The sequence below is a fragment of the Pseudopodoces humilis genome, chromosome 16 (assembly GCF_049639895.1).
Source record: "Pseudopodoces humilis isolate 2021_Gansu_Grassland_sample_001 chromosome 16, ASM4963989v1, whole genome shotgun sequence".
In the NCBI taxonomy this organism is placed as follows: domain Eukaryota; kingdom Metazoa; phylum Chordata; class Aves; order Passeriformes; family Paridae; genus Pseudopodoces; species Pseudopodoces humilis.
Genome location: NC_142215.1, coordinates 7,770,405 through 7,795,192, shown reverse-complemented (window position 1 = coordinate 7,795,192; position 24,788 = coordinate 7,770,405). Strand labels below are relative to the sequence as shown.

The following is a 24,788-nucleotide window of genomic DNA, read 5'->3' as shown; positions in this document are numbered from 1 at the left end:
CGAAAATCTAAATCTGCCCGAGGCCCCCGAACTCGCCCCGTCGCGACCACTTTATCCCAGCACTACCCAACCGCAGGTACTGCGAAGGGGTTTATTTGTGGGGTCAGCACCTCGGTCACCATGTCATCACACCTGTGCAGAGGGAGGTGTGACCCAGCTGGGATGGTGCTGCTGACCCCCGGCGAGGACTTTTCCCCTAAGCCCCGTCCCGGAGAGCAGCGGGCCCGGGGGTGTCGGCGCTCGGGAGCCCCGGGGGTGCCGGCCCTCAAAGGCCCCCCAACCCCGCGGTCCGCGCCCCGGGTGGGTGTTCCCCTCTTGAGGGGGGCGGAGAGAAGCAGGCCGGGGCAGAGGCAGGTTTGGGAAGGCCACCTCCCCTGGCTTTCCCACTGCCCCCGCCAGGCAGTGTCCCCGCCGCACCCCGGCCGGGGGTGGGTCCGCACGCCCGGGGGAGGTCGGCTCGGGGCTCCTCATCGTGCCCGAGTCAGGGCTGGATTTGCCAGGAGTACTTGGGAACCCCTAGAGAGAGACACCCTCCCATCATTCCCCAAAACCTGCTGTGTCATCACGCCCCGAAGCAGAGGCAGCCCCCCAAAAGCAAATGGGGGGTGTGTTCCCTTACCTGAGCGCCGGCCCGGGGGAGCAGCGCAGAGCTGGGGTTCTGTATTCGGCTCGTTTTCTCCTGCCGTGTCCCGCAGCAGAAACTTCCTCCGGCCGGGGCCGGGGTCGGTGCGGGGGAGCCGGGTTGTGCCTGGGGGACCCTGCGGCCGGGGAGAGCCGCACACCCCGGGCCGTGTTTATATGTAGAAAGAAGGGTAATTTGAGTGCTTATACCAAGAACCGGGGTTGTTAAGTTTGCAGGCAGACAGCTAAACGGTGCCAAGTGCGGGCAGGGAGGGGGGTGCGGGGGGGAGGCTGGGGGTGTGTAAGAAATAAAGAGCAATTGTCAGAAGCGAACAAAAGGCGGAGGATGGAAAGGAGCTGGGAATCCCAGGGCAGAGCCTCTCGGCGTGGACTTGAACTTGGGCTTTGACACCGTCTGCCAGGCGGAGAGCGGCTTCGGGCCGGGCGAGGCGGGCTGCGGGGGGAGTGACAACAGCCCCGGCAACGCAGAGAGGGGGCATTACCCCCTCCAAACACCCACCTTTGACGCGGCGGGGGGCACTCTGCTTCAGAATGCGACTGATCCAGGGAATGACCCAGACGGGCTGAGACCCGACGGGCTCAGCACACCTCCCGGTGCAGAGCGGGGCGGCTGAGGGGGGACCCCGTCGGGGCTGGCCGGGGCCAGACGGTCGGGGGGGCCGCCCGCTTCTCACAGTCTGCGCCCGAGCCTGGATTCTCTGCACGTCCCGGCCGGTCCCCCCTTTGCTACTATTCAGCACTTAATTGAACATTAATGGCAGCTGGGGATGAGGTCATTGGAGCCGGCTTTTCTCACACATTTTTCATGCAAATCCGCTAAACTCTAAACAAATTTGAATAAAACCCCCTTTGTGCAGGCCCTCCATGGTGTTTTTCCACGGGCCGCTCCGCCTGTCTCCGCACACTTCATCCGGGGAGGGGGGAGCAGTGGGGAGATGAGGGGGGGGTGGGGGGGGGTCTCTGCTCGGGCCTGGAGCGCCAGGCAGACCCAAAGGGGCTGTGTCCTCTGCGAGGCTCTCAAGCCCAGATCGCCCCAAGGATGCCCACTGCACTAGCACTGTGCCATCATCTCCACTTAGAGCCCTCCTCCAGCACCAGTTCCCCCAGTAATATCCATTAGCACCACCAGCTCCCTCGTAACACCTCCACAGCACCAGTCTGCCCCCAGCAGCATCAGCTCTCCTCCAACTTACACTAATCCCCCACAGCAATACCAGCCCCACAAGCACCATCAGCCCCCCAGCACCCCAAATCCTTCCCAGTACCACCAATGCCCCCAGCACCCCTCGCTGCACTTGGCAATCATTGCCTCTCTGGAAGGTGGTTTTTGGGTGCTCAGGGCTGCACAGGGTAAGAGCACGCAGACCCCCCGGCCCCCCTGCTCCGCAGCCCCCGCACAGCCCCCATTAGCATCCCCGCGCCCGGCCCCCTGCCCAGCCTTGAACTTGGCCATGCCGGGCTGCGCTCCTTCTGCCTGCCTGGGCTCGCACAATGCCGGCCTTGACCCATTGTTTGCTTTTTTCGGATTTCAGCTGGGAAAGCGGCCACCTCGCGCAGCCTGCCCCGAGCACGCCGGGAGCGGGGCACAATGGGGAACCCTGCTCTGCAGGCAGAAGGGCTCCAAATCATTTGAGAGACATATTCATTATATTCTTTCACGGGGGTCTGTTTGCATTGGGTTTAGCGGTTACTTCCCAGACGGGGTTCAGACCAAATAAAGATCATTGAGCGGCGAGGGATTCGCTCGGGCTTTCAGGGAAATATGCCTGATGCGGGGCACGGCGCAGCCCGGCTGCTTGGCTCTCGGCTGCTCCCGCTTCCCTGTTGATTTGCCTGGGTTTGTTTTGTGCCCGTTGCCTCCTCCATCTCGAGACTGCACCAAATCACACGCTCACTTTTGCAAAAGGGAGAGTTTATTTTCAACAGTGCATGGGGTGGGGGGGATTTGAATGGGGGAGAATTACAGGCAGTACATTTCTCTTACAGGAAAAGAGAGGGTGCAGTACAACAGTAGCAGGGCTGCCTGACCTGGACAGGCTCATGGTCCTCTGGGCCCCAAGGACAGTGCCTTTGGGAAGGCTGCACTCCCACAGCTCCACAGACCCAGGGATCAAGAGCAGCAAGGGCCGAGCTCTGCTCCATGAGCAAAGCCGGGGGCTAAAAGCTCCCTCCAGACTTCACACACCTGGTATTTCACCAGGTAAGCAGTGACTGGCTCAGGTCTCTCTGCCTAAGCACTTTGGTCCTGCTCTGGGGTATTGAGGGCACTGAAGGCAACATACAGGAGTGATGTGGGATAATCCCTTGGCTCCCTGTGTTGCCCTGGCTCCCTCCCCATGGCTGCACCGCTGTGTTTCAAAGTGATGCAGAAATCCACTGTGTCCATGAGACAAAGCTGTTTCCTCTCCGGGGCCAATGGAGAAGCAGGTTGGGACCCTCCTGGAGAAACTCGGAGAAGTCAGATGGCAAGTCCAGGCAGGTGGTAGCCAACTCACAGGCTTCAAAAGTTCCTTGTCCACTCACTGGGATCTAGGAAGGAAAGAAAAAAAATGGAGTGGTTATGATCTCTGTCAGAGAAATGGTCCAGCAGTGCTTGGCTGAGAACAGACCAACTTGTCTCTGATGGAGCAGAACTCCAATCCTTTTCACCTCCTCACCACACGTTTCTCATGGCTCTGGACCACCTTAACCTCTTCCTTACTGGGAAAACTGTAGTCCCCAAGATGCCAAGCTTCCCCTGCACCCTCCTCAATCCCCTACCTCTGCTTGCCCCGCACACCGCCAGCCAGGGGAGGGCTCACCGCTTGTCCTTCCTCCCTAGGCTTTGGGGCATGGGATTACTCTGCATGTCAGAGCCACTAAAGGCACAGCCCTCTGATGTTTTAATCTTCATGTTAACTTTCCCTGCCCTCGGCGCCCTTGCCTGACTGGAGAAAGTGATACCAAGCCACCGAGCTGGAGCCGAAGCTGTGACGCTCAGCCAAAGTCCCCTTCTCGGCTTCCCCCACGCCTCCCGTGCTTTGCCCCACACATCTTCCACCTTGCAGCACGTTCTTCTCCCTTTCTCCAGATTTTTTTCCATCTATTTCCTTTACACTTTATTCATGTTGAGTGTGTATTCCCTAGTCCCCAAAACAGTCCCATCCTTTTCCTATCTTCCCTTTGCTTTGCCCATAAACTGTTACATTGGAAGGAGTAAAGACTCATATAACAAATCCTTGAGTACACTTGTAAAAGGAACCATCAGCTGGCTAATTTATTCTTTTTATTGCACCAAATTGTAATTTTATAAAATATTGCAAATTTTATAAAATATTTGCAAGCCCATTTTGAGAGATAAATCTTCTGTGTGGCTCTCTAATGAGCCGCCCTGGGAGTAGCCGGCATGTGATCTGCTGTAGGTCGCACCGCGACGTTCCCAGGCTGTGACTGGATGAACCACCGTAACTCTTTGAACTGTGCAAATACTCTACACTCTGGGGTCCAGGCTGCAATTTTCATGGGTATTTTTTCTCCCTCTTAAAAATAGATCTTCTGTAACCCCTTTATTGCAATATTCATAAAGCACTTGATGGAAATCGAAGGAAAATCCCTTCCCTTCTGCAACTTTGAAGCAAGCCTTAAACTTAAGAGAGGCGGAGGCCAAACCTACCCCATGTGCTTGGGTTTGGGGAAGGACCATGGTCTGTGTCTGTTTCTGGGTGCTGAGAGGATAGACCCCATGCTGCATGTGTTTAGGGGGACCTAGGCTGCAAAAAGCAAAGGCTCAACAGTTCTTTATCCTGTGTGACATTAGGAGTCATCCCCAATGCTCCCCCAAGCCTGGCAAGGATGTTGAGGTCAGGACAGACGAGATCTGAATGATGGTGGGTGCTTTCATGAGCCCAGGAGAGGAGGAGGTGGCTGAACCCTTTTTTGTCACCAGGGGAAAGCCTTTACCTGCCAGGTAAAATCCCCTGTCCTGGGGCAGGGACAGCCCCTGCCCTCGGCAGGGCTCTTGCTTTGGCCTCCAGAGAAACTCCTCTGCAGCATGGATAGAGGGATGCTCATTGGTACCAGACATCAACCAGCCTAGAAATCACCCACTGCCTGTCTGGTGGGCTTGAAACTTCTGGCACTCAGTAACTGAGGGCAGGAGGAGCTGGACGAACCCAACTGATTCGACATAAGCTTCAGGACAACTCAAATCTCCTGAATACTCTTTTTCTCCAGGCAGAGCTGAGCCTTGCACTGAGGGTGCCTGCAAAAATAGGGCTCTACCAGGACCCAGTTCCAGCCCCAACATTGCCTTCCCTCCCCAACGCCCTGCACAGGGAAAACATCCCTCTGTGTCTGGATTTACTGTCCATCTTTTTTTTTAACTGAATAAATAATCGAAATTGTAGCTCAGCCTCTGCCCCAACACTTGCTCCTGTGCCTCCTCATGCCCTTACAAATCCAGCACTGAGGTTTATATGCTGATAAACTGCCCTGCCACAGCAATTCTGGGCGGTGGGAAGAAAAAAAAAAACCCCTCAAATAATGGTAAATGGATGCAGAACGCTCTGCCTAATCAGATTCCTGTCCCCTATTGAGGCCAGGAAGGAGGGACCCCGCTCCTCCCCTGCCCTCAGCCCAGCCTCCGCTTCACCGGCTCACATGGAGAAACTTTCTGGACAATTTAATCTCGACAGGGTGTTACTTAGAAAAACCTTTTTCACTGTCAATTTTTTTCCCCCCTCCCTTTCACCCCCCCCCTTTTTTTTTCTTCCCTCCCAGCCTTGATTGAATTTTGCAAGCCCCTGATATCTTTCTTTTTTGTAGGGATGCACGCTGTTTATGCAAATACCAGCCTTTCATACCAGCCTCCCTGGCTCAAGCCCTCCAACTTGAATGTGACCAAAAGCTGTGCTCTCCCCTGCTAACTCCTTAGCACAATTACACCTCCATTCTGCTCCAGGGGCCCGGGGAGGGGGAAAAAAAAATCATTTTAAACTAATAACACGTGCTGTTTGCTTTGGATAATTACAAGGGAGCTTCGGCTTCTAAGAGCTATGAAATATTCTGTTCAGCAGGGCGGGAGGGAGGCTCTGTGTTACGCCTACGCCGCGAGTTTTATCTCCTGACGGAGATGCTCGCGCGGCCTCTCGAGGCTCCCTCCATCTCGTGCTCATCCTCTGCACCTGGGCAAGCATTTACATTTCCTACGGAGCAACTTCTCAGTGCTTTGGGCTACAGGAGAGAGGAGAAGGCGCCTGACATTTTCCTTATCTCAAGTTACAATTTCCTGCAAGCATCAAGATAATAAAACATCGGCGATGGGCAAGATGAGCGAAATGAATGCGCCGGCCGAGTCTCCCGCAGCAGCGCGGGAAGGGCCGGGGAGAAAGGACACCCGGGGGATGCGGCTGCTCCGCTGGCTCTCGTTTGCATCGTGGCCCTGACGTTATTGTCCTCCTGCCTTGTCTGCTGGGGAAGTTTATGTGGAGGGCTTTTGCTGGGGCGAGGAGGAGGAGGGGAGTTTTCCCCAAAAGCACCCAGGAATCTGTCAAAAGAGGGACAGAAAAGAGAAGAAGAAGAAGAAGAAGGGAGACAGAGAGTGGGAACGTCAAGGACCCCTGACTAATGAATAGCAAGTTTGCCCTTGAACCTCCCTGGGCTTTGCCATTCCCAGGCTCCAAACAAGGGCTGATGCATGCTTGGGCCCAGCTGCAGGGGGACTGGGCTATGGTTCATCTCAGACACTTTGACAGCCCGGGCCTTTTCCCCACATAGCTCAGACTCGCCTAACTACTCCCCTGGCAACAGCTCAGTGCAGGAACCTGCGCTGAGGCCCTGCCTGCTGCATACAGAAGTACGAGGAGGAGGAGGGGAGCCGCTGGGAGAAATTAGCCAGAGACTGGCTTAACCCATCAAATGCTGGGCAGGCGTTGCCAGCCCCAGCACCCTTTGCTCAGCCCCGGCACCCTCCACGCACCCCTGGGTGCTCACTGGCCAATATCTGCAGTGCTCCTGCAGAGGGGCAGGAGCGGGTTAGACGTGCAGAGCTGCTGTGTATCCCAAATCCCGCAACCTGCTGCTTCACCATGACCCACTGCCTCGGACCTTGTCAGTCTGCAGGTCCTCATGGTGCCAGGAGGGAGCCAAAGCAGCCAGCTGGAAAAGGCCACCGGACACTGAGAGGAAAGGGCATGGCCCCTCCCCTGGTGTGGTGGGACAGGGCATCCCTCCCTGCCAGCCAAAATGAGGGCAAGGGCTGGGTGAGAGGCACAAACTTGCCCTGGATGCTCTTTCTGCATTGCAGATCAAAGGCTGGGGACGAGCTGGCCTTAGGGGTCTGCACTGAATGGCTGGAGAGAACAGGCACAAGCACCCGGCGGCTCTAAAATGCGACCCAGAAACGTTCCCACATCCCAGCCCCATATAAATCAAGGGGGAAAAAAGGGGGAGCTCCATCCCAGCCTCTGTTTTTACAGAGCATCTTTCATGTGCAGCCCCTGAGAGAGGCCTTTGCCGAGCTTGTTAAGGATGGCTCCTGCGCCAGGCAGAGAGGGGGACGCACCATATGGAGAGGAGAAAAAGAAAAGGGGACACTGAAAATGGAAAATTATGCAAAGCAGGAGGAGAGGCGCTGGCAGAAAGGGGGGAGGGAGGCATCAAGGAGGTGGGGGATGGGGAGACAGGAGGCTGGAAGGGAGCCCTGACTTGGGGAACACCATTAGCTGGCACTGGGGCTGCATGAGGAACAGAAGTTTCCTGTGACCAGGTGCAGGACAGCTCTTTGTACCCTTGGGTGCTGTCACTGGACGGCAGTTCTCCAGCCTGGCCTGAGAGGGCTGTGCCAGGGCGATGCCCAGCTGGACTTGGTGGGTGCATTCTGTTTCTGGAGTTGTGCTGCACTGGGAGACATAGAAAAATGGGGTCCGTGGTGACCTACTTCAGAGGTGTCCTGAGGACCTCTGCTACTACAGCAATGAGGTTGCAAGCAAACATTATGGTCTTCTGGACAAGAGTTTTGCCAGTCATCAACCACAAAAACCAGACTCATGTAAGAAGGTGCCAGGGCATTGTAAGAAAAGGCTCTGATCAACACCATAGCAAGGGCCCAAACTGCCCTTGGGTCTCAGCTGCCTGTGCAGTGACGGTGGATGCTTGGGTGAGTGAAAGGAGAATCCAAATTCAACTTCCAGAGCTCCTCCCTTCCCCTTGGACCCTGCAGAGTCCTGTGCTGCAGGGTGAGCTGCAGGCCCAGTATAGCTCAGGGATGCTGTGCAGGCATTTCAGTCCAGGCTTGTGTTACTGCCCAGATTGTGCTCCAACTCCAGCATCTGGCCTAACGTGGTGTTTGGAGAAATGACTCTGCTCTTCCTAATGCAGGTGTACAGCTCCTTTTCCCTATCCTGGAAACACTGGCCACCTTTGGGGAAACCACCCACCTTGTCACGGTGACAGCTTCTTTTTCCCAAAGCCACTCTGTGCCCCAAGCTTGTGGCACTCTGCTGGCTCCCTGTCATGGGCCATGACCACCTTGCACATCCTCACTGGGTGCAAATCCCCTTCTCCAGACCACCTTTCACCCAGCAAGGAAAGCCACCCATCCCCATGCTTGGTGCTTGTTGCTCTGTGACTCCTGCTTTGTCCCCTCCATGCCATTCCCATCTCCCTGTTCAGTGGTTTTTGTTCAGAGCAGCCAGTGATTTTCCTTCACTCTCCTCAGCATTGCTTGACACCCAGGAATACAAACTGCTCCTGGCTCCCACCTCTCATCTCTCTTGGCCCTGTCACAGCCTTTGATCTCACACCCGTATCTACCACACTGCTCCCTTTTCTAGCTCCTTCTCCTGTTTGTTCCATCAGGAAACCTTCCCTTGCTGAATCCCAAACAGATCTCTCCACTAAACCCATCTACTGGGGGTTACTGAGGCTTCCCTCCATTTACCACTGGTTAATTTACCATCAGCCCTATGCCCCTAAACCCTCCTTCCAGGCAGGTATGGGGCAGATCCATGTGAGGCCAGTGCACAAGAGGGGCTGCTGCAGAGGCAGGCGTGGGCCTGTGCCTGCAGACATGGGCACGCCTGCCCCGGCATACACGTGTTCCTGCCTGCACATGCCAACACCTACATGTTCCTGCCCACGTTCCCGCTGCCACATCCAAGGCTGTGGGATTTCAAGGGGAGCTCTTGTTCTCCAATGGGGCATGGGCATCATCCGTGCAGCATGGCTGCAGGTTTGGTCTTACAGTCACTAGACTAAAAAGATGCCATTTAGTTTCTTCAAGAACCATGCCCTGGAGTAAGGCTACATGTGCTGGCCAGATCCTCAGTCAAGCCCTGGAATAAGCTGTAGGCACTGAAGAGGATTCATCTAAGCAGCATACAAAGAAAAATAGCAAAAAATAAAGTTCACGGGGGCACGCGAAAAACAGAGCTTCCACCCACAGAGCAGCTGTGTGGGGCTCCGGAGACAGGCAGGCAACGTGGGAGATGTTTCAGAGCTTGCTCTCAGAATGATACATTTGCAATTGCTTCCCTTCTTCAGCCACTGGAGGTACACTGAGCTACCTGCCCTGCAGAGATACATTTCAATCTTCAGGCACAGGACTTTGTCCTGGTCTGCTTTAAGGCTGGCTGGCCCTTGTAGCAGCATGATGCAAAAATGAGATGTGCCTTTGTGGGAGAGGAAGAAAAGGGATGTACTCTACCCCTTGCTATTCTGACACAGGCAAGAAACTGCCCCTCCACTAACAAACCCAGGCAAAGGGGCTGTTTGGTGTTCTGATTCCCACCCACTAGGCATGGGTGGTGTGGGGAGAGCAGATGGGATTCAGGGTGTCCTTTGGATCAGGCTGGCCTCAGCTGCTGTGCTGGAAGCTGAACCGTTTCCAGGGAGGATACAGCAAGAACAGTGAGTCCTGCCCAAGTGACGGTCCAAAGCGCTGGCACTTCGTCCTGATTCAACCTTGCCCCAGATTCCCGCCCTTGGCTCACATCCAGGTTTCTTTCTCCTTGACCCATCTCCATCAAAAGAAGCGCTGTTATGAGTCTCTGCTCTCAGTTTCTAGTCTACAAATAGAAGCAAAGCAGCACCTGCTCCAGAGCTGAACATTTCCACTAAACCCCATTTTGATGCCTGTCCCGGCCAAAGAAATCTTTTGGGACTGTGTCACTCGTATGAGATGTTAAATATTTCAACCTCCAGCAATACAAGACACTGATACGATACTGAACTACACGATTACTGTATATCCCTGCCCTTCCACCTTGGCTGCAGAGATGCCCCGCAAGGGCTCATCTCCAGCAAATATTTCTCTGGACAGGGAGTTGGCTGCCTTGAGCACTGGGGCTGATGTGTTTATTGGGCAGCAAAGCTGGCCTTGCCATCTCTCCCAGGGAAGCTGTGCCATGGGAGCTGCTAAAACAGCATTTCATTTCCAAACAGTGCCCCAGAGACCTCTTGTGTGAAGGATTCAACAGAGCGAGGCGGGGTAGAGCAGAACAAGGAGACACAACCCCAGGCTAAAAACAAGCCAGACCCCAGGTTTGATGGACCTCACTGCTCTGCACCAGGGTTCAGGCTGGCCTGTCCCCTTGAATCAGGGCCAATCGCTCCTATGCCACCACTGATGGGGAAACAGTGAATTGGGATTTTTTTCACCTCCTTCTTCCCCCCTTTTCCCTCCCCTAACTCCTTTTCCGCATCATAAGCAAAGTCCTAATAAAGCTCCCATCCCCACTGCCAGCCCTGCACCATGCTCCCAGCAGAAAAGAGATGCAAAGCCACGCTTGGAATCTGATTCCCCGGCTTTAAACGCTGCTCTGCCAGCAAAGTGCGACTTGAAAGCTCCCCTGTCACAGTTACAAAGCTCCGAACAGCCCTTCCTCGGATAATCACGCTTATCTCCAGATTAAGAAAGAGAGACCTGCAGCTGAGGCTGGTCACATGGGCTGGGATGTGGGCAAATCTCTTTTAAACAATCCCCATATAGCTGTGACCTCCACCACAGCCCAAATACACCGTCCCTCGGTCCCACTCGAAAACCAGCTCTGGAGCCATGACAGAGCATGTGAGAGGAGACTGGGCTGGTGATGGGGGGGGCAAGGGAAAGCGGGGGGAGGAGTGAGAAAGCAGCGGAGAAGAGGAGGGTGAGAAAGACGGAAGAAGAAATAAGTAAAGGGAGGATGTGGGAGAGGAATAGGATGTGGTGGAGAGGGAGGAAAAGTGCATGAATGGAGGGGGAGGATGATGAAGGACAGGGAGGTCTCTGCTCTGCTACTCTTCCTGTTGGGGATTAGTTGTCTCTGCACTGTCCTCAGTTTAACTCTTCCCACTCTGTCCCCGGCTGGCAGCCTAGCCTGATTACGTGACTCCAGCTGTGCCAAGCAGCCTTGGCAGGGTGAGCACGTTACCTACTTTGCTGCCACAGATTCATTAAGAGGCTTTGCTTGTGTGGGAATAGTCATCCCCACGGGAAAAGGGAAAAAAACCCCTTCTGCAGATCAACCTGGTGAGGAGTTCTGACAAAGCTGTTTCCACAGCCCTGCCCAGAGTTTGGTAGCAGAATTAAGGAGAGACAGGGATGTGCAAACAGGAGAGGAGGGCACAGGGGTGGGAGGTCAGCTGGAAGGAGTCCTTAGCATGGCCACTGCACAGAGATGAGGCACCAGACAGGAAGGGAACTGCAAGCCCTTTGCAGGATGCTGGTGCCTGGTTCTTCTTTGTGACTAAAGGCCACCTTGCATCTGGGTCAGGCATGGATGACACATTCACCCTCTGCGTAAATGAAAGGTTTGAGCAACCGCAGAGCGACTTTTTCCCCAACAGCAGGTTCCCCTCTTACATCCATCTGGGATTAACACAATTGCTTTGCAATGGAGAAGCCCAAACAGCTCTGAAATGGGCACAGAGTGCTGGGGCTGCACCTCTCTGAGGATGCTCACCTTCTGCTGGCACTGCCTAGGGGTTTCCAGCCGCGGCCAGCGGCTGCAGCCCGCCGGAGGGACCGCAGTGCTGCCTCCCCGGCTGCTCATTATTCACCCTGCGCAATTAGGCACTGCTAAGTCACACAAAATTGCCTTTGTTCTCCAACTGGAAGACCTGCATTTCATGGGAATCCCTTTTTCCCTGCATATTACTGATGAGCTGCCTGCTGTACCTACTGCTAGAGTGGCAGGGAGGATTTTGGACTGGCCCTCATAGATGTCCCATGCAGGTCAATGGGGAGGTATAGCCTGGCCCTGCCTGTGTTCCTGGATTTCTCTGAGTACAAAGGAGAGCTGCTCCTGCAGCCCACTCTGTCCCACCAGGGACTTGTCAGCTCTCCTCCAGGCAGGTGGCTTTGTCGCTTCCTGGCTGCTCTACCATCTCTCCATGTCACTTCCCAGCTCCCCTCCCAGTAGCAGAGGAAAGCTCAGTGCAGCTGCAAAGTCAGTCGGGGAAGAGGCGTCAGCTCTACCCAACCCAAACCCTGCTGATGCCAACAGCCACCTTACCTTGTTCATGACCTTCCCCTTCCTCCCCAGCCAGCCCATCAGGAGTCAACCCCATGCTCTGCTGCTTGGGCCAAGCATCTCCCACCCAGGCTCCCTGCAGGACCAGCCCTGCTCCATCGTGTATCAGCTCCTGCTCTTCGCTCCTTCATTGCACCAGAGCCCAAGTAGGGAAGAGAAAGCAAAGCAAATTTGAGCCAACATGAAGCTGGGTGCTACCAAGCTCCGCAGGAGGCAAGCTGTGCTCCAGTAAACTTCTCAAAATGACCTCTGCTTCAGAGCAGCCTTGTGCCATGCAAATCCCTGCTTTTTCAGCATCTGGCAGCTGCTCAGATGGGACCACTGGGACAAAAGACATCTTGGCCCATTCAAGAGTTTCTTCCCGTTCTGCTCAAGAAATGTATGTGAGCTCTTAAGTCTTGTTGATTTAAGGGAAAGGATGCAAAATTAATTTAGACAGGAAATTAATTAGATGTGAACTGATGTTTACATCCCTACACATACAATGAATTTTTGTGTGAACCTACAGAATGCAGATGGATGGATGGATGAATGATAACAGCAGTCTAGGAATGACATTATGTGCTGGTCCATACGCTGGGGATGTAGAAAGACTTTTCTCTGCATTGGTAATTAATAACTCTATCCTGAGCAAATGTTGATAAATCCTTTATAGAGCACGTTATCTCTGTCTCTCCAACTCCTGTTCTGCATTTCCATTTGCCTGTTTCCACTGCTCCACCCCTGGCACCCACACGCTTCACTTCCCTCCCATATTTTGTAACTGGTAGCAGATTTGACTCCCTTTCTGGAGAAAGAGGCGGAGGTTTTGTTACTGGGGCTTTGTGTGAGTGATTGCATGTGTATGTGTGTACACAAAGATGGATACAAATCCATTGGAAATAAACACCTTTTAAGGGACTTGAGAGAAAGACACTCAGGGCAGAGGAGAAGAAAGAGCCTACAGACCCTCAGCCAGACAATCAGCCAAGATGAAGAGAAAGACCCAGTGAACCAAAAAAAGCCTCAGTTCTCTTTTAAACTCTCCACGATTTGCAAGGAAAGCAGCAGATCCCATCGCTGGGAAGCCGAGCTCTGGCGATGCAACCCTCACCCCTTCTCCCAGCCCCGCACAGCTCAATTACCCCAGGCTGCCAGGCTGCACTGAGCACACCCCCACCACCCCGCATCTCCCCCGCCGCCGAGACAGCTTTCACCAATGGAAGGAGTACAAATATATTCATTGGCACCTTATCAGACATGCATGCAAAACTAATTAACATGGGGAGACATGCAAGCTGCCACCCAGCCACAAATACACACCCACGAGCATGCACACACACACGCACGCATGCACAAGGCAACCCTTGTCTAGGGGGGACATTCAAAAGGCTTTGTCACTAATTTAGGCATCTGTCTCAGTCTGGTCTGGTCCTCCTGGCTAGGCTGGAGTTGTGGTTTTTTTCCCACTCTGTTTGACAATGCTGGGAACATGCCCGGAGACCCCTCATTCAAATCACCCCTTGACAATGGTCTCATTGTGTGAGCATATAGAAAAGGGAAAGGATGGGGGAGAAGATGTGGAAGGGGGGTAAGGAATTAAAATGTGAACCCAAGGAAGTGTTTACTAACACAAGCCTCGCAGCTGCCCTGTCTCTCCTCCACCCCCTTCTTCCGCCCCCGGCCGTTCCAATGGCCCAGCTTGTCCCCAGTTCGAAGTGGGCAGCAGGATGTCGGGACAGTGGAGTGGGAGCAGGGCTGCACAGAGGTGCACAGAGAGCAGGCAGACTGAAGGGATGAAGCCTCAAGGCATTCAAGTCTTTGGCAGCAGGGGAGCAGGTACAGGTTAGAGAAGACAAGATAGAGCCAGAGATGCCTTGGAGAGGATTAGGGACTTAAAATGTCCTAGGAAGGACATCTTCATGGAGGAGCAAGAGATTTATTGGTATAACCACTCCAAGGCTTTTTCAGGCAGGAACAAAAAGTGCTTAAACCTGGCCTCGTGGATTTAGAGCAAGTGAGCAGCCTCGCTGCATGGTCTGGACTGCTCTCTTTGGTGCTGCTGCCAGACACGCTACAGCACGAGAAGAAAGAGGGGGAGCAGCAGGGTGTTGGAGCTGGGGGCTCAGAGGATGGACCAGACTCCCTTCAGGACCCTGCTGTCTGCCTATTGCTAGTTATTAAATACTAAGAGAAAAAAAAAAAAATAGGGAAAAATGCCCCTATGCCCTGACCACCCCCCAGGCACGCCTGGGGAAGGAAACAACAAATGTGCAGATGGGGGTGTGCGCCCCCAGCCCCACCGCGCTTGGCTGGCCTTGGCAGGCTCCGTTCAGCTGGAAATGCCCGAGAGCCAGCAGAGCAAAGGGAACAGGAGCTGGGGAGGGGGAGAAGATGATGACAACGTTTTCCATATATGCAAATGCATCCACACAAGATACCCAGAGGGAGACAAAACAAAGAGACCTCAAAGAGGCTGGCTCTGAGACCCGCACAAAGCCAGATAGCTCTGCACACCTACGGTGTTTGCACGTGAGGACCTGTGCAATGCAAGATGCAAGGTTGCTCAGAGGTTCCCCCCAATCTGAGCAGATATCAGCCTAAAGAAAGCCTGGTGGAGGAGCCCAGTGAAAGCTGCAAAGACAAATGCCACAATCCCACATCCTCCTACACAAACAGGTGCACCTTAGGAGTACAAAACTATTCCTGTCCTTTAGCTTAGTCAGAAAAGAGAAAAGCTGTGATGCAAACCCACATGAGCTCTGCCTTGGTGGGCAGAGGTAGCTTTGCTCCTCCGACATTGCTCCTGCAGTCAGATCCAGCCCCTAGACCTCTGTGTGCTTCCCATAAGAGGAAAGCTAGGAAATTCCTGGACATTACTAAACAAGGCTAGGCAAAATGTCACACAGAAATCCAAGAATGTACATGAGGCAAAAAATTTCTTTCTCACAACCATTGCGACAAAAACAAAAGTCACCTGTGCAAACATTTCTGTTTAAAAAAAAAAGAAAACTACTGCCAGGTAAGCAAATCTGTGCTTTTTATCCAAACAAGTGGTTGTGAGCAGTTTTATTGCCACATTCCTGTGCCCCAATACACAGGGATAAGCACTCGACACACAGTGACATGCAGGGACTTGGGGACAGAGCTGTTGTTTTAATAGGGCAATGAAGACAGCAAATGAAATAAAACCCTACAGAGATCAGCTTGCAAAACTCAAGGCTGAGAAAATCTATTTGATGGTAAAAGGAAACAAGGACACTCGTGATTCTGCTCTCATTTCCATGCTGTAAATTTGGGCAGCTTTTACTGAAGGCAATTAGATCCTCACTTAGGATTTAACCTGGTGAAGCTGAGGGCAGACCTTGCTACAAGACCCATCTTCAAGCTCTTCCCCTCAACTTGCTCTGCAAGGAGCCAGCAGGAGTTGTGAGAAAACTGAGTGGAAAAGCAAAGGAATTCACAGATCGCTGCCGGTGTGGCCATTTCAAAGCCCCCTTCAGCTCTGTCTTGCCTGTTCTCTCCTTCCCCAGTGATTTGCTGCTTTCCTTATGGAGCTTTGGCTGCAGGGAACACTCAGTACCAGCCTGGCAAGCACAGAGACCCAATGGTATTTGGGCATCTCCCTCCCTTTGCCTCTAATGGGAACTGAAAACCACAGCAAACCCCCAGCACGTCCACTCCCTGCCTCTGGTGCCTGATCTTTCCTTTTCCATACTCTTAGGGTCCCAGTGGGCATCCCATGCAAGACTCTTGCAAGAAGCCCTGCAAGACCCTCTGCTATTAACACCTCTTTGTCTATTCTTTACATTTCCCTTTAAGACAGGGCTTTTCAAAGGTTTTTGCCTAACAGCATAGTTTAACACACTGAGTTTCCCAAGCAACAAGTAATAGAACTCCTCACCTACTTGTACCACACAGGTAAAGTCACCTCAGGGCTGTGATCTTAAATCCATATATGCTTTTCCCCATGGACGTTGAGAGCTGTAAATCTCAACATCTCATTAAACAGATCACTCAGAACAGATTGCCTCACAACATAACTTTTCGTCTGGCCACTACCCACGAGCAGATGATTTTACATGACATTTATTCATGCAAATTGCCGAGGCTGTAGTCTGGTTACCCAGCAAGAGCATAAAAAAATTACAGTTTAGATGCATAAATGCTGGCACCATGAGAGAAGACACGATGAGGCTGGATATACATCCCTGGGTTTCACACAGAGTGCAACAAAACTTAGAGGGAGTCCTCATCAGATGGGGGTTTATCAGGAATGTCCCCCCCAAAATGATCCAGAGGAGGCAGAGAAAGGCATGTGCAAAGCTGCAGGAGCTACAGAGAAATGAACTTCTCCTTCTGCATGTGCAGGAACCTGCCATGGGGAGAGCACACGCAACATTTTACGTCACTCACAAAGCCTACTCTGTCCAATAAAGTGGGGAAGTAAAACAAAGCATGAAATCCAGGCATAAATTAGCATCCCTCTAGCCTAGCTTTATTTGTGCTGCTGCTGCTGTGGATTAGCATCTAGCTGGCTGACAGGCTGATAGGCAGACAGAAACAGGGAGAAAAAAAAAATTAAAAAAAATCAGTAGGTGTCTTTTTTTCCCTATGGTTCCTGGGATGTCTGCCTTCAAAGTGCAGGCAGTGCTCATCCCTTTAGGACCCGAATTTTTCCATCTTCCTGTGAGAGCAATAGGCTCTGTAGGAAAGCAAATCCCCCTGAGATATTTGTGCCTGCACCCTGTGGAGCCAGCACCCGTCATCTAACGCAGCCCAGTGCGAACCCGTCACATCCTCAGCTGGCATCCCTCCGGCACCCACAGCTCCGCTCTGCAGAGAGCCACGGAGCCCCGGGAGCAGCTACGGTGTGGGGCTGGGAGACCTCGAGGATAGCACCTTGCCACAGGCACACACAGGGAGCAGATGCCTCGGGATTAGCTCTGGATCATGTTCACCATCGCTTGGGGCAGCTGCTTCCTTCACCGCTCGCAGCCACGGCTGGGTTTGGTACCTGATCCCAGATGACATGACCAGGATCTCATGCCGGCATCTCCTCTCAGTTTGTGTCAGAAATGTGTCACTGCCAGCTCCTCGGGCAGGAGGACCTGCAGAGAGCTTCCATCGGGCTGACACACAGCCTCCTGCTCCTCAGGGCTGCATGGCAAAATGAGTGGTCGTCACCAGAGACATCCCTCCTCTGGGGGCTTGGTGGCCTTGTGCCCACCCGCCCTTTCCAAGCACAGCCATGAAAACACTGCACAAAAGAGGTGCCAGTCTTGACAGTCACCACGCCACTCCCTCCCAAACCAGCCCTGGCAAAAGGGCCTTTCTGCCCTAGCAGCAGAGAGGAGCTGGGAAGCTCCTCAGTGTGGCACTTGTGCACAAACTGGAGGAACAACAGCAGTAAACTTGACTGTGGTAAAAGCAAACTGCAATGCCCACCTCCACCCTAACTGAGCCATTCAGAGCTTGGCTGGGCTCTCAGGTCACAGGAGATTTCTGGTCCTTGCCTGTCTTTTAAGGAGCCAAACACAGAGCTCAGTCTTTAGGCGATGGAAATCAAATTTTCAGCCACTTTTCAATAGTGGCCTAGAAAACACAGACTAATTCTGCACAGCCGTAAAGCAAGTCCCTCAGGAGTACAGCATGGTTCAAACTCCCCCCTGTTCCTCTGCCTGCCACCATGACTCTCACTGAGTGGGTCTGATCAGAGAATGCAGGAGTGAAAACCCCCCAAGATGCACAGAATCCCTCCTCAGCTCTCAGCCCCTCAGCCAAGTGCACTGCCCCCGCTGATCACTGGTGCCACAATCCCAGTAGATTGGTACTGCCTTTGGAGCATGGAACAGGCAAAGCCTTTCTTGCAGCAGGCATCTGTGGCCAACTCTGCTTGCTCCATACCCAAATGGGTCAACACAGGCAGGTTTTCCCCAAAGGAGGCAGAAGGGCACTCTGCAGAGCTTCGAGACAGCTGCAGCTGGAAATAGCCCAAGCAGAAGAGATGCATCAATGTTCCTCCAGCCACGCCTTCCCTGGAGTGCTTGATCCAAGTCTGGAATAAAGCACACCATCACCATCCTCAACCCACTGCACACAGCAAGACAGTCCCCTCCACATCCATGCACCCACAGAGGTATCTGTGGAAACATCCCATGGTATCAGCAGGGCGGTTTCTTTTAGGGGCTAGGAAGGAAGAAGGATGAAGAGAGTGTAGAAACCGGAGCCTTTGTTTCCCAGCACTCAGCCGTGCTGTTAATTAGGTAGCAGAGAGCAGCCACTTCCTACCACATCCTCAAGCTCTTGCAGCAATAGCAGGCACTCCTTTAGTCTCTGTCCTTTGGGGATGAGAAAGAGGCAAGGAGGCAGAAGTCAGTCAGAGCCTACAGAAATGCAACAAGCTGCAGGAAGGATCTTTCCTTTGCAAGGGAACAGGTGCCTGATGGGCTCCCCCAGCCAGCGCTTATCTATGTGAACCATTTGTTTCATCCCCAAGCTCTCAGCTTGCTCTGACACATCACCCATCCACCTGATTTCAAAATGAGTCAGATGGGTCCCAGCCTTGCACCCACTCAGAAGCCCTCTATTTCCACTCTTCTCCTCAGTGTCATGCCATCAGCAAGCACAGCCCGGGGACTGTGCAGGACCACAACTGCCTTAATAGCTTGGTACAGGTCCAGACTCACACATGCAGTTTGCCCTTCATTCTGGAGAGCTCCAGTACACTTCTGCATAAGAGGTATTAAAACTCACACTGGCAGCAGCACATTCAGACAAGCGGCCACTGGGACCAAGGCAGTATCCATGAAATGTATCACAAATGGACTGAAGGAGCACATTCCCTTGAGTCACTGGTCCAAGTGGCAAGCTGGGACATGTCTGCAGCAGCCTGGGGAGATCCTGCACAGTCCCTTGAGGACACCACAGAGACAGCATCTCCTCCTCTGGCTCTTAAGCAGAGTCTTCCACAGCGCTGCACACAGTACATGACCTCTCAGTTAAAACGAGGACCAAATAAATTTTAAAAAGCATTTTTTTTTTCTGAGTCCTGGCAGTGTGGAATTCAAATACCATTTTTCAAGCTGTTCCCAGAATGAGACAGAGGCACACATATCCACAGGCACAGCCAGTCTGCATCTGCACAGCCTTGTTCCCACCACCTTCATTAGCACATACAGAGATGTGCATCCCTCTCTTGTAGAATAGGGTGCCAGGGACCAACATCACCAATTATTACCTTCTGGACTACAGACCCCTGTGCCCAAGTCTCTCTGTGCCCAGGGCCATACAACAGTGGCTGGGACCACTCCTTAGAGTCCTCAGTATGTCTAGGGGCTTAAATGAGACCCAAGCCAGCTGCTATCCAAACCATTGTGATCCACGACACTTTGAGCTGTCAGGCTCTCTTTTACTCCCTGTTCGGGTGTTAGGCAGCATACTGCACTGTCAGCCTTGAGCTTTGAGTCTTGATCCCCAAAATTGCAGACTCATTCCAAAAACCAACTAATTGGAGTTTTTTTCACACTGATAATGCCTAAGCCCTACAAGGTCTTTGACTTGTTTCCAGAGTTTTCCCTGCACTTAAGATGTCCCTAAATACATTTCTTGTTAGCATAATTCCATTAATTTTAAGTGAGAACTGAGACTTTTAAACAGTCCTTGATTACAGTTGCTGGGGGGTTGCAACAGATACTCCAAATCCCAAGGTTTGCTCTAAAACCCCTGTGAATTATTCTAGTCCAGCCTTGCCAGCTGCTCTTCTACCCAAAAGGCACCTTCCCTTGAGAGCAGGATTGTAGAAGAAGGGAAGAAATCTGGAAAACAGCCATTTCTGGGACTACAAATGAAATCAGGAGGAACAGTACCAAAAGCCTCTTTTAGCCTTGGCCACCAGCAGCAGCTACTCGTGAAGCTCCCACCAAGTGAGAGCCAAAGGAAGAGGCACACTGATCCTGCCTTGCTAGATTTTATGCCAGGCTTGTCAGCAAGGCATGCTCAGCTTTGGCTGCCCAGGAAATGCAAACCTCTCCTTTGTGTGGTTTTCTGGACACCTCCTGCTGCCCTCCCTAAATCCCAAAGCCAGCAGCATCCCTTGCAAGGTGCACGCCATGCCAGAGGCAGCAAAGACGTGCTCCTTGCAGCCTCCTGGCCCCAGGCCTTCTGCCAACACCGTCCCAACATGGGGCACGCAGGCAAAAGAGCTGCCGGAGGAATCCACGCCAAGCGGCGCTGAGCACGACCTTTCTGCTTTACAATGGTAACCTGAATCCTAAATACTGGATTTCTAGGCACGCATTAAAGCCATGAGACAATGGAGACGGCGAGGCTGGGGCTGGCTGCAAGCCAGCTCCATGCCGGCCCCGCCAGCGCCCGATGTTTCCCATTTCCTTCTCTTTTCACCATGGCAGATAAGTGAAGTCCCCCTAAGCCAGGAGGCAGGTGCACACACAAGCTCACCCCTGACTTGGGGACTGTGCGCGGCTCACCCCCCGTAGAAGGTGGATGCCCAAGAAGACCCAGAAAGGTGGTTGCTTTCCTCTCTCCCTCTCTCTCATGTGAGCATTGCTTCTCCTTTAATTGGTTTCATTCATGGCGACCCTTTGCTAAATGTAATTATGCCAGGCTCTCTCCATCTGTCTGCGTTCAGGAAGAGCCATCGCTCTCACTGTTTTTATCTTCAGTCTTTATTTCTGCATTAATCCCTGCTCTGCAGCTCACATGTACAACAATGTCCAGGACCTCCTGAGGACATCCAGGCACATAATGAAGAGCAGGATTTGTCCCTGGGTCTCTCCTCGCTGGAGGACATTTTTTCACAGGGAAAGCCCCATACCTCAGTCACTCTGTAACATCTACATCTCTCAGTGATACCTGCACAAGCCAGTCCTTTTGCAGACACTCAAGAGTTGTCTGTGAGCCCAGGCAAGAGGAGATGGCTTGATTTTGTCTGCATCACAGAGATGTCTCTGCCCTGTCTTCCCAAGCCTGGTACATAAAGGTAGGAAGATGTCTGCTTAGGTTGACATGGACTGCTTTTCACATGGAGACAGCATTCAGTTCCAAACTACCAGGCTCATTTTCCTTTCCAGGAATGCAGACAGGGTGAACATGGCTGAGCACAGGGATTAACAAACCCCAGCTCTGCAAGGGCAGCTCATAGCTGCATAGCTGAGGCTGCAAAGCACCCAACACACCCAGAAGGATTTCATCCCTTGGGATTCATTACCCAAGGTCCTTACACCTTCCACAGCCAGGGTAGGTAGATCTTGGTGGAAAACACAATGCTAAAGGAGCTGCTGGTTTATCAAGAGACCAAACTCAGTGACACAGACCCTGGGCAACCAAGCACCATCTGGTGACCGCCGGCTCCCGACACAATAGCCCACGTTGGCATGTTTATGATAGAGACTAGAAGCAGATTCCCATTATCCCCATCAGATCCCGTGATGTGGTTTCAGGAGAAGGACCATGAGAAGCAGATGGGATGGCAGAAGAGAAAAGAACGCAGTGAGACAGACAGACAGGAGAGATTTATATGAAGCTAAAGCGCATACCCATAAACATGGGATAAGTAAATAGCATGTAAGTATGAAATTAAATGCAGGGAATCCATGGCATCCAGTAATCAGTCAAATATCTCCTTCACCTCTTTTTCAGTTTATCATCGGCATTTTAAAATGAGATATTTATGCCAATAAGTAAGCCAGTTGTATATTGTAACCCTGCAAATATTGGCTTGGATCTGAGAGATTTGTCCCGACAGACAATTCATTTTTACAGTTATTTTTGGACTCCCGGCTTTCGTGGAACACCGGCTCTCTGTGTTGGATTTTATGCCCCTGAAATGTATTTACAATGCATGGCATCTGTATTGTGCATTACACACTTAAATCATTGCGTTTCATTCATCGCTTGTAAAAAAAAATATTGCAATATCCTGAAGCTCTGAATACTCAAATTCAAAATATAACTGCTGCATTTTCAGAGTAATGCTATAAAATAATGTTGTATTTTTAGATAAAGGAGGGAAAATTGATCATGAGGAACATGGATTCCCAAGATCTGGGAAGAAGGGGAGTTTGGATTTCACACCACGATAAATGGGAAAAAAATAAAACTAAAAGCTGAAAACCCCACAAAGGTTTATTTTCTAAACAAGAACATAGAAACATTTTGTCACTTAAACAAAGGGAGGAGGGCGGGGGAGGCTCCGCATCCTTGGCTTGCTCTCTGCAATGGACAAATACTATCAGAAACAAAAAGCATGGCATAGTTAGCAGGAGCTCAGTGCTTTAGAATTAATGGTATGTATTTAAGTTCCTTTTAGGGGAAGCCTTCTGCAATTGGGGGGGAAAAAAAATTCTTGGTTTTAAAGGCTTCTGTCATTGTTGCCCACAAGCAGAAGAGAAAGGCGCTTTCTTTGTCATCTGGGGGTTTATGGCAACACCTTAATATGTCCTTTTCATAGGTGAAGCAAGGCGCACAAAGCAGCCGCGTGCCAACGCGTCCCCCCCGCCACCAGCAAAATAAATAAATGGAGGAACGCGGGGACGGCGGCCGTCGTAATCCCTCGGCAAAGAGGCAGCGAGGATGGTCTGGCGGGGTAAATATCGCACGTCTCCTGCCAAACCCCGCGTGGGCTATTGTCCCGCCACCCCTTTTAGATGTCATTAAGGATTTTTCGCATACAACCAAACGAGCGGAGGGGATGAACGCACTCGCTTCTTCCCCACCAGTTGGAGAAGCCATGACGAGGCGGCTGGGAGCAGGCGCAGGAAAAACACAGGGCAAATTAGGAAGTATGTTAATTCAGTTAATATCACAGAGGGGCTGGCGGGCGGTGGGGGGGAGGTGTGCGCGCAGATTTTCCGCCCGAGGAAGGAGGTGGCAGAGAAAGAACTGGGGCATGCCAGCTCCCGTTATTGTTCTGCCTTCATCGGTAATTAGCAAGATAAGGAGGGGACGGCGTGAGGGAGGCAGCGTGGCGAGGACAAGGCAGCGCTGCACCCCACCTCATGCCCATGCGGCCATCTTACAGGCGGCGCTCGCCTCCCGCAAAATGGCCGCCGGGGCCCACGCTGCCTCAGGCCCTCAGCTGGCCCATCCCAGTGGGCTCCCCTCCGCCAGCCCCGAGGCAGTGGGCACCCGGGAGCAGTGGCAGCCAGTAAAGGGGAGTCCCAGGAGAAAAGGAGTTGCCATGGTGGACCAGAGTGCGCTGGCGAGCGGCCATCTTAGCCCTGGCCCTGCTCACGGTGCCAAGGCGCTGGGCACGCGGCACTCCCACAGCTCTTTCCCCAGCTCTCCTGACTGGAACAATCTTGGTACACTTCTCTTTCACCAGGCAGCACATGGCGGGGCCCTGCTCGTGGCCACAGAGGTGGCTGTGCCCTTGCCATGGCTTTACCATTGGACACAAGTGGGCCTATCCCCACACAGGCATCCGCCTGCCTCACTATGTCCCGGTGAGCTCTGAAGGCTGCCAGGGACTGGCCCTGGAAGACATGCCCTGGACAGATAGAGTATTCTGAGAGCTACAAGGCAAGATGCCACCTGTCCAGCCATCAGAGAGTGAGTTATGGGCAAATTATGCCTTTCTCCTGGCTAAAACAAAATAAATCCCAAATCAAAACTGCAGAGATATCAGTAAAGAAGACGTGAGATTCCTAAACCTTAATTTAACACAAATTTAAAACAAGGGCAGTTATAAAATGCATGGTTACACAAATGACACAGACAAAGCTACAGACACATTTCTCACTCCATGGGAGCTTTACAGTGGGCACACCAGCGTTTCTCAGTTCTCCAAATGAGCCACACCAAATACCAACCAAGGAACCCTCATCTCTGGTCTCCGGCTGCCCTCAGGACAAGACCAGCAATTACTGACACTAAAGCAGTATTTGTGAAGCATTTCATGTGTCTTTAGCTATGATGGGACTATTTCACACGGTGCAATAGGCACACAACGCACGTTGAAAATTCGGCATCTGCTCCAATACTCTGTGGAGAACTAGAGGTTGATTGCAACCGCATGCAGGCAGGGCCATGTTATACATCTCAGCTAGACAGTGAAACATAAGGGATGGCAGGCTAGCTGCTCCGCTCCAGGGTTGTCTACACGGAAAACCACACCATTATAATGACAGCACTATAGGTCAACTGCTGCTGCTCCTCGCCACGCTGGTGCACATCTCCACTCTTAAACTGGCTTTCTCCAGTTTAGCTTAAACTGCTTCCAGCGTGACATCACTGGTATGCAGGAGAGTCCTGCCTTCTGCTGAAGTAAATACCCACGGAGGTTGTACGCATACAACTCCTAGCTTTAAAATCCGCCCCCCAACCCTACGTCTGTAGCTAGACCTGCCCTTCGGCTAACCTTTCTGTACTCCGCACACTCCTGGGCTGTTCACAGTGCCCGTGAAACACTATTACACCCTGCTTCCCTTGGGTGCTAATCCTGCTTGTCAACCCAAAGGCAGAAGCAGACGGTGGCTTGGCATTTTGATTACGTTGTGATCTGTTTGAACCTTCCAGACTCTTTTGATGTCTGTGCAAATTTGAAAGGGGGAGCCTTCATCCCCCACAACGAAACTCTGCTATCGCATGGTGAACCATCTCGGGACTCCTATGTCCATAGCCATTGCTAGATTTGAAGCGGGGAGGGGAGTTGTAGTT

At 52.4% G+C, this 24,788-nt stretch overlaps 1 long non-coding RNA gene across 1 annotated transcript in view; it reads right to left on the bottom strand.

Moving 5' to 3' along the window:
- Nucleotides 1-2,584: 2,584 nt before the first annotated feature.
- LOC148183019 (uncharacterized) overlaps nt 2,585-24,788 on the bottom strand; it is a 35,258-nt gene continuing 13,054 nt past the window's right edge. The window contains exon 3 of the long non-coding RNA XR_015773957.1: nt 2,585-3,171. This is a non-coding gene — a long non-coding RNA (uncharacterized LOC148183019). The remainder of the gene's footprint in view (nt 3,172-24,788) is intronic.